Source organism: Antennarius striatus, chromosome 6 (genome assembly GCF_040054535.1).
Source record: "Antennarius striatus isolate MH-2024 chromosome 6, ASM4005453v1, whole genome shotgun sequence".
NCBI lineage: Eukaryota > Metazoa > Chordata > Actinopteri > Lophiiformes > Antennariidae > Antennarius > Antennarius striatus.
Genome location: NC_090781.1, coordinates 9,374,611 through 9,385,338, shown reverse-complemented (window position 1 = coordinate 9,385,338; position 10,728 = coordinate 9,374,611).

The following is a 10,728-nucleotide window of genomic DNA, read 5'->3' as shown; positions in this document are numbered from 1 at the left end:
AATTTAAGCCTGAATAGAGTAGGGAAACTTTGAGACCAAGACTCTATGTATGTTTCACTCTTTACATTATCATTTTGCAAATAGAGTGAATAATGCATGAATTAAAAAGATTGAAACCTGGCCTAAATTCTTTTATTTATTAGAAATAATGCTAGCGTGTGTTTTGGCTTTTTTTTTAATTACTGAAACCAGATTTTTATACAACGTTCATTTCCTATTATCTGAATGAGAGCCAGTTTCACGGTCAGGACGAACAGCATAGAAATTGCAGCCAGTATCAAATGGGCTCTGTCATAATAGTGCCATTCGCTGGGCCCGTGTGATTGCCTATATTGTATGGGTAGGGATTATTCTGAAGGCCTCGGAAATTCTTTGAATGGAAGTGATGGTATTGATGATTCTGACAACATTGATTTAGTGAAAGCTTCAATGCTTCATGAGGCTTCATCTGCTTCACTAACTATACATGGACTTCCCTGTTAACATAATTTTAAAGTGTCATAACTGTTCCAAAAATGTTCATGTTTTTGAGCAGAACGTCCAAACAGCAGAAACGACACAGAAAATGACAACAATTTCTGAGTGCTGAAAGAGCTGGCTGACACGAACAGTCTGTCCAGCTATGGTTTCTGTTTGAAATGGGTCAATTAATGTAGTATCCAAATGCTCCTCAGGCATCTGAAAAAAAAAGGTCTTTAAGTAAGTACATATGGTTCTGTTCTTGTAGTCAGCTAACAGAACTATCATGCACTAAAAAAAAATTTCCATTTGCACTTTTGACAGGTTCCTTTTCCTTTAATGTTAGCTCCTTTCCCAATTTCACGATTAGTTAGCTTTCTTTCTCCAGTTGGCCTGCTGAAATTCATCTATGGCTTCGCAATGCCCCAATGATTTGCCAACACAAAGTTGTTACGTCACCATGTTGATTTTTGACTAAGTTGAGTGTGCTTGGTTTACACTACCAATACATTTTGTTTTCATATGTTTGGTAGGAAGTCTGATATTATTGTTTTATCATGGAATTTCCATGGGTTCCCACTAGTATATACATATTAGAAAGACTTAATGTAGCCACAAGAGGGCACAAGCCACTTTTTTTTTATTGTGGCCATCCCAATCCTGGATAAATACGGAGGATTGTGTCAGGAAGGGCATCCAACATAAAACTTTTTCCACATCAAACAGGTAAATCAAATCTATGACTTCTACACCGGAGAGGTCGAGGCCTGGGTAAACAACCGCCATCGGTGATGTTCACCTACAGGTTGCTGGTGGAATTTGGACTACTTTTGGTCGAAGAAGGAGAGGATGAAAGTGTGTTTGTAGGAAGAGAGAGAAGAGGAATACCAAAAGTATAAGACTGAGGGTAGAGACATTGAATGTTGGAACTATGACCCGAAAAGGTTGAGACATAGTGTGTGTCCAGGAGACCAAATGTAAAGGTAGCGAGGTTAAACGTTTATGTGCAGGGTTCAAGTTGTACTGTCATGGTGTAGATAGGAAGAGAAATGGAGTAGGAGTTATTTTGAATGAGGAGTTTGTTAGGAAAATATCTTGGAGGGAAAAAGAGTGTCAGATAGAGTGATGAATCTGAAGCTAGATATTGAATGTGTCACGTTCAATGTTGTTAGTGGGTATGCTCCACGGGGAAGATGTGGCTGGAGGAGAAGGAGAAATTCTGGTCAGACTTGGATGAAGTGATGCAGAGCATACCTAGAAGTGAGAGAGTTGTCATTGGTGCAGACTTCAATGGACATGTTAGTGCAAGAAACAGAGGTGATGAGGAGGTGATGGGCAGGTTTGGTATCCAGGACAGGAATGCAGAAGGACAGCTGGTGGTTGACTTTGCAAAAAAAATGGAAATGGCTATAGTGAATACTTTCTTCCATAAGAGGCAGGAACATAGGGTGACCTATAAGAGTGGAGTTGGGAGCACACAGCTAAACTACATCTGTGTAGACGGTGTAACCTGAAGGAGATCAGTGACTGGAAATTAGTGATAGGCAAGAGTGTAGCTAAACAGCATAGGATGGTGGCCTGTAGGTTGACTCTGGTGGTGAGGAAGATGAAGGGGGCAAAGGCAGAGCAGGGGATGAAATGGTGGAAGCTGAAAAAGGAAGAGTGTTGCATGACTTTTAGGAAGGAGTTAAGACAGGCTCTGGGTGGTCAGGAGGTGCTTCCAGATGACTGGACAACTACAGCTAATGTGATCAGGGAGACAGGTAGGAGAGTACTTGGTGTGTCATCTGGAAGGAAAGTAGATAAGGAGACTTGGTGGTGGAATGAGGAAGTACAGGAGTGTAGATCGAGAAAGAGGTTAGCTAAGAAGAAGTGGGACAGTGATAGAACTGAGAAGAGTAGACAGGAGTACATGGAGATGCAGTGTAAGGTGAAAGTAGAGGTGGCACAGGCCAAACAAGGGGCTTATGATGACTTGTATGCTAGGTTGGACAGTAAGGAGGGAGAGACTGATCTATACAGGTTGGCATGACAGAGAGACAGATATGGGAAGGACAGATAGGGATGGAGGTGTATTGACAGGTGCCAGTAGTGTGATGGGACGATGAAAGAGTACTTTGACAAGTTGATGAACGAGGAAAATGAGAGAGAAAAAGACTAGGAGAGGTGGCTGTTGTGGACCAGGAAGTAGCAAAGATTAGTCAGGATGAAGTAAGGAGGGCATTGAAAAGGATAAAGAGCGGAAAAGCACTCAGTCCAGATGGAGGTGTGGAAGTGTCTAGGAGAGGTGACAGTAGAGTTTCTGACTGGGTTGTTCAACAGAATCTTAGATAGTGAGAAGATGCCTGAAGAATGGAGACGTGTGCTGGTGCCCATTTTTAAGAACAAGGGAGATGTGCATAATTGTGCAAACCACAAGGATTAAATACAGAGGAAGTCTGGAGTGGCAGAGATGTACGTTAGAGTGGTGCAGGTCAGGGCTGTACAACAGTAGTGGGGTGTGCTGTAGGTGTGACAGAGGAGTTCAAGGTGGAGGTGGGATTGCATCAGGGATCAGCTCTGAGCCACTTTTTGTTTGCTATGGTGATGGACAGGCTGACAGACGAGGTTAGACATGAATCTCCATGGATTATGATGTTTGCAGATGACATTGTGATCTGTAGTGAGAGCTGGGAACAGGTGGAGGAGAAGCTAGAGAGGTGGATATTTGTCCTGGAAAGGAGAGGAATGAAGGTTAGATGCAGTAAGACAAAGTACATGTATGTGAATGAGAGGGACCCAAGTGGAAGAGTGAGGGTACAGGGAGAAGAGATCAAGAAGGTGTTAAATATAAAGAAGACAGTTAAATATATTTTCTAAACTTAAAAATAAACAGCATTAAGATGTTTTTTGAATTCTGAGTAGTCAAAAAAACATTTTCCTGATTAAAATTTAGTGCTTTAGTGCCAAAAAACATTAATCAGTGACATTAGGGACGGCAATGTTATGGGTATGTTCCATATTTTTTACACAGATGATGTCCTCTCCTCTCCCCTCCTCTCTTTCCGATTTTTCTGTCCCTGTGGATGGACTAATTGCATCCTTTCTTTTTCTTTCTTTTTCTTCTTACTATGTACAAGGTCAGGTAAGCGCTTTATCTTTTTTTTTTGTTTATGAATCGTTAATTGTGTTATTTGTGCAGGTGTTCATGTTTCTGGACACACCCGATCAGTCTCTGGAGGTGTCCTTCACAGTGAAACACGGTTATATGTCCTTCATGGTGTACGCTAATTTGGGGCAGATGAAATGTTTTGAATGTGGTGACGTTGGGCATAAACGTGCACTGTGTCCGCATAGGCGGCGGGCATCCGCTTCCGCGTTACCCGCGGAGGGCGGTGGCTGTGGCTCTGATGCTGTGGTGGCCGATGATGCTGTAGGGGCGGAGGGGTTTGCATCCGCGGTTGCGGAGCGTAATAGCGAGGTAGCGGTCGAAGCCACTCCAGTTGCTGATGCGCTCTTTTCCGAGGTTGCGGCTGGTCATGTTAAGGCGGTGACGAAACCCACTCCAAACGCTAGGACGGGCCAGGAATTGATGTTCTCTCCTCTGATTTCCACAGATATTTATGGAAATGTCTCGGGCCGGATCTGCATGGGGTCCTCCTTGAATGTTTTAGAACTGGGTCTCTTCCTGTGTCCTGTCAGAGAGCAGTGCTCTCCCTGCTGCCAAAGAAGGGGGACCTGACTCTGATTAAAAACTGGAGACCGGTTGCTTTGTTGTGCACTGACTATAAGGTGCTCTCCAGAGCTCTGTCCAATCGTTTGAAGATGTGTTGGCTTTAATTGTGGATCGTGACCAAACCTACTGTGTCCCTGATAGAACTATCATGGACAATATTTTCCTCCATTTTTGACTTGTGTCGGGAATATGGAATTAATATTGGTATTGTCTCACTGGATCAGGAAAAAGCTTTTGACAGGGTGGATCATTCTTACTGGTTTGCTGCACTTAAGGCTTTTGGTTTTGGTGATGGGTTTATGTCTTGGGTCAGTTTACTGTATAGTGGTGCACAGTGTTTGTTGAAGATGGGGGCAGGGCTGAGTCAGCCGATTCCTGTGCAGAGAGGGATAAGGCCTATCTCGGGGCAACTCTACAGCCTTGCCATAGAGCCCTTGCTGTGCAGATTGCGAGGGTGGCTCAGTGGTATTTCGACCTGGATCCCTTGGTTTTGAGTGTCCTCCTATTGTATCTGCCTATGCAGATGATGTTTGTATTTTTGTGTCCACGCAGGAGGAGGTTCATTATTTGGGGGATACTCTGTCCCTATATGAGAGGGCCTCATCTGCACGGGTAAATTGGGGGAAGAGTGAAGCATTGTTGGTAGGGCAGTGGAGGAACCAGGTGGTACCTACATTGCCTGGAGGGCTTAAGTGGGGGATTGATGGGCTGAAAGTGTTGGGGTTTTTTTGGGGAATTGAGGGCTTCCAAAGGAGGAACTGGGAGGGTGTGAAGGAGAGAGTGTGCGCCAAGTTGTCTCAATGGAAATGGTTGCTAACCCCAGCTGTCATATAGGGGAAGAGTTTTGGTTGCTAATAACTTGGTTGCCTCGACTCTGTGACACAAGCTAGTTGCTTTGACTCCACCTCCTGAGGCCTGTCCCATAAAGCTTGATGAACCTAGCTGGGCTTTCACTTACTTATCTGGCTTCACTTACCGAGACATCCGCCCTCCAGATTTTCGGTACCATAAAGCCGGCTATCAACTCACTAATTCAATTCAGGCATGTCCACTCTAGATCTGTGTGCACTCACATAAAAAGGGCGGAGGTTGCTGCATGCGACCAATCGCAAACATGCAACAAACTGGCCCGAGCCGCATATTTCACAACGTAGAAGCAAACAATAATAATTAATAAATACGACCAATACAAATCAATAATCCAGGCAAAAAGAAACACAATTGCAGCTGCCAAACCGTGCAAGGATCGCTGGCAAAAAATCGCCGACTGTGTCAATGTGGAAGTTAGTGCCATTATAATATTACTTCCCCACTGTGACTGCACTATATATCTGACTACAGTAACATTTGTATGTTCCATAAATGTATGTGTGTACGACATTTCTCGTTATGGCATGTGATTGTAGCCCCCGCGACTTCATGAATAGCTCTACATACTGTGTTCTTCCTGAGGTTTTCGGCATCGCCAACAGAATACATAAAAGTACCTATGAATGAATGAATCAATCCATGATTTACTTAAACAAATAATTGATTAATGGCATTTTATCTGTGGCTTGCTTTTGTAACCCATCCAACGAGGGATTTAAGGACATCATAATAATTACGAACATCACTAAGAAATGTATTAACTGTGGCAAAGAACCTCAGTGCAATGTACACTGTCTGCGGGACTGTCAGCGCATGGTTGCAGTGCGTTACGTTACTGATGTAAGGCTCCAGCAGCTGACAGATGTAATGTAACCCCTCTCCCAAAAACCTGTACCTTTCATACAGTGATTTTTCAAGCAATTCCAATGGATTGCAGCGATTTCTAAATATTCTCTCGCGCCTGAGCGCTCTTCGCACAAGCTGTGCACCAAGATGTACCGGGTTCTCATAAAACGGACAGCCCATTTTCCAAGAGAACTGATTGGTCAGTAGGTGGTGCCGTTATACCCTCTGAACTCTGATTGGTCAGTAGGTGGGGCTGTTATACCTGCTGAGCTCTTATCCTGAACTTATCCTGCTCTGGAGCACGTTAGGTGTTCAGCATAGGTTACCATGACAACGTAGCCCGATAGAAAGTCAGACACCTTTATGGTACCGAAAAGCCAGGGTTAAGCCTGAAGTTATCTCGCTAAACTGTAATCCAGCTTTATGGAACAGGCCTCTGGTCTACTGGAGGAGATCCAGAAAAATATTGTGGACTTTTTCTGGTCTGGTCGGCATTGGGTCCAAACACCAGTGCTCTACCTGCCGGTTAGTGAAGGAGGCCAAGGACTGGTGGATGTTAAATGTAAACTTGCCTCCTTTATACTTCAAACACCTAAAAGACTCCTGTAGGGCTGTGTGGACCTAGCTGGCTGGATTCTGCTCATTTGTTGCTGAGGAGAGCTGGGAGGTTGGCATATAGTGAACAGCTGTTCCTGCTTCGATCGGAGGATGTGGACCTCTCTGGGGAGTCTACCTTCTATACTACGGTTTTGAAGCCTGGAAGATCTTTAACATCTCTCGCGCTAACCTTACACCAGGACTGTGGTTATTTGAGGAACCATTGTTTTTCAGTGACTTTTTAAGAACTGACACTTTACAATCTATTAGCTTGAGGACCAAGCTTAGGAAGGCTGACTGTACCAAACTGGGTCATCTGATGGGGTTGTCGGTGGATGCTCTGAGAGAGAAGTGTGGCATCAACTCTCAGACTGGTTAAGAGAGTGGTGGATGAGGTCTGTCCCGCCCTACCCCCTTCACTAAGGAGAGTTGCAACGGACCAGGAACTCTGTGACCAGTGGAGTGAAGATGGTATTTACGTCTTCCCTTCGGTCGATAACCCCTGCCATTGGGGAGTGGAGGGAAGGAGGAGGCCAACTTCTGACCCTCAAGACACCCAGGCTGGGAACATTTCATGAGGTAAAAAAGAAGGACCTCTATGAGATGTGTGTAAAGGTTTTGAATATTGGGATATTGGGCGGTGTTGGGGAGTTGAGGTGGGCCCGGTTTTTTGGCCCAGATTCTTCCCCGAAGGGCAGTTGGTGGAGCCTGTACAAATTGCCCGTTAACAAACGGGCTGCAGACCTCCAGTGGAGAGTTGTATATGGGGCTATAGCCACAAACAGATACAGGCCGCACCTTGATCCTGAGCTAGGGGAGGGGTGTATCTTTTGTGGGAATAATGAAACTCTGGAACATTTGTTTGTTCAGTGTGACTGACTGGTGGCACTATTTGATTTGCTAAAGAGTTGGTGTCAGGGTTTTGGAAAAGTTTTCAAGTATGATCTGTTCATTTTTGGACCTAAATATTTAGCTGCAGATAGGCCTGATATTTTTTTGCTCATTTTTTTGTCAGCTGCTGCAAAGTTGGCGATCTGGATCACATGCAGGAACCGGACTCAGGGTGCCGGTAGCAGAGAGGGTGTACCTGTGAAGGAGGGACTGGTGAAAACCAGACTAAGGGTTGAACACTCGTATTATAAAGTGATGGAAAACTAGAAGGTTTTTGATTGATTATGGGGTGTTGGGGGTGTTTTATGTTCTATAGGGGAAGGAGACTCTTTGGTTTTTGATTTTTGATTAATTTTTTTGTTTGCTTTCTGATGTTTTTGTAATTACTGTGGTGTTTTTATGTTGTTTTAGTTAATGTTAAATAAATGTTTCTTTGAAAACCAAACCTCTCCTCTCCTCACTGTATATATGTATATTGAAGGAATATTAGTTTCATTGTACAGGTCTTTACATGGGAATAGCATGTTAGTTTAACACGTTAATTAGATTAATTAATTATGCTGCAAATTAATGCGCTATGAAAATTGACGCAATTAATTGTGAATGGCAAGTCCATGCGCAAGGATTTTAAATTTGGCCCATTGAGTGACCCGTAGGCTGTAGTGCACGTCACTTCATACCTGCGCCACTAGTCAAAAGCAGGGCGACTGACAACAGCGATGGACACGACGCGGGAGAGCGAGGAAAGTCCACTCAGACCTTTGGGCGGAATGTTTATTTATGAAAAGAACAAAGACGGGACTATCAACAAAAACGCAATGATTTGTACCTTTTGTAAAAGAGAATTTTCATATCAACAAAGCAGCTCAAGCCTAACGTATCATTTAAATGCAAAACATGTCATGGACACAGAGTTGACTGTTGTCAGTTCCTGTAACATTAGCATACCCTTTTAAGGAAATGCCTGTTGGCATCTTGCAATTGATGTTGCCTTATTTAGAGTCATGTTATACTATTCATTTTGGATTGCTGTATTGAGTCAGCTTTAGTATTTATTTTGATTGAGAGTCTGCTTATGTGCCTATTTGGTATTCAGCCTTATTTTATTTCTGAATTTCATTTATTTTATTTAACTGTATTTGTATGCCAGTTTTGAGAAATACACCTGGCCTAATTGGTTTGCTGATGTGCTTGACCTTTTTTCTTTTGAATTTCATTTATAGAGCACACTTACCCAATAAAAATGTGGATTTCAAATTGTCTCTTTTTGGTGTATTCTATTGATTAGTCATATACTACAATTTTGTAATGTCCTAAAATTCAAATTCTTTATTTGGGGGCCTTTAGCAGGTATCCAAAAGCATGTGCTTCAGGTTGATTGGCCGGTCCCACATTGCCTGTATGAGTGATTTTTGATTTTTGCAGAAACACTTTAATCTCATTCAAACATTTTGCAGTTTTACATTAGATGAAACCATTTAAGTGCCTCAGAAGATCTTTTGCAAAAAAAACTTCAATCACATTTAACATTTAGAACATTTAGAACATTTTACAATTTTTCATTAGATGAAATTTCAAAAACACTAAACACTCAAAAACATTAAACACCAAGAAACAAAGGGCAATACAATATAAAAAATAGTGCATTATAACAGGAAGTTTGCAAAAGTGAGGTGGTCATCAACTAAAGTGCATAGGACATTTTTGTAACACCAGATGTTTCTAAAGTTATTCAGGTCTTTTGTCAATTTATAGAAACCAAATTCTAGTTTTAAGCGACATCTGACATTGTTACAGCAAAAAACAGTAGCTGCTTCTTGAATGGTATTGCTTTCAATTTTCCTTTTCCTAGTCACATACATTTTTGCCTCCCCAGAAATAAAATTTAAAAGCTGCCACTTTCTCTGATTTGATCTATTGTACCCAGCACCGTAGATGAATTTCCTGATACTAAAGTTTTCATTGAACAAGTTAAAAACATTCATTAGAAGAGTGAAGAGCACTGCAAGTCTCCCACACTCACTGAAAGCATGAAAGACGAAGAAGAAGAAGAAGAAGAAGAAGAAGAAGAAGAAGAAGAAGATTTTTTTTTGATTTTTGCAAAAACACATTAATCTCATTCAAACATTTTGCAGTTTTACATTAGATGAAAGCATTTAAGTGCCTCAGAACATCTTTTCCAAACAAACTTCAATCACATTTAACATTTAGAACATTAAGAACATTTAGAACATTTTACAAATTTTCATCAGATGAAATTTCAAAAACACTAAACACTCAAAAACATTAAACACCAAGAAACAAAGGGAAATACAATATAAGAATTAGTGCAAGAAGAAGAAGAAGATTTTTTTTTGATTTTTGCAAAAACACTTTAATCTCATTCAAACATTTTGCAGTTTTACATCAGATGAAAGCATTTAAGTGCCTCAGAACATATTTTCCAAACAAACTTCAATCACATTTAGAACATTTAGAACATTTAGAACATTTTACAAATTTTCATTAGATGAAATTTCAAAAACACTAAACACTCAAAAACATTAAACACCAAGAAACAAAGGGAAATACAATATAAGAATTAGTGCATTATAACAGGAAGTTTGCAAAAGTGAGGTGGTCATCAACTAAAGTGCATAGGACATTTTTGTAACACCAGATGTTCCTAAAGTTATTCAGAAGAAGAAGAAGAAGAAGAAGAAGGTATACTTTATTGATCCCCTGGGGGAAATTACATTTGGGTGTACATTTATTTTTTGTGTTAGTTTTTCACAGTTAGTATGTACAGGCCCCTGAAACAACCACAGCACACAAGGGGGCCTGTAAGCATGCAGTTAGTACATACACAACAACACACAACATCAAGCTGTACATCGGGAGGCAGAGTGATGGGCAGCAACTTCCTGGAGTGAGCTGACACCTCCCACCGTCAGCTCACAGTCCAGAGATGTTCTGGCAGGAGCAGGAATCGATCCTCCGATGGCTGGGCGATCTGTCTTCAAGACAACTGCTCTACCGCTGAGCCACTGCCTCCCCACAATTTTTTTTTTTTTTGGTGCATTGCTTAGGGTTTATTTCACAGGATACTGGGGATGAACATTATCAAGATCTTCTAACCTTTAGGTTAGAAGAATATTTGGTGAACCCCTTCCACAGGATTTACCACCCACACACACAAACTTTGTCCTTTTGTTCAAATGTAAATGAGGTCCTCTCACAGGATACAATCAACACTTGCTAAATACCTCAGTTTCATAGCCTTTGAAGATGTAGTTTGTAGGACTCTGAGTTTATTATGCATTCACCATTTGTTTGTCACACTGGCCCTTCACCATTTATTTCTTGTGGCC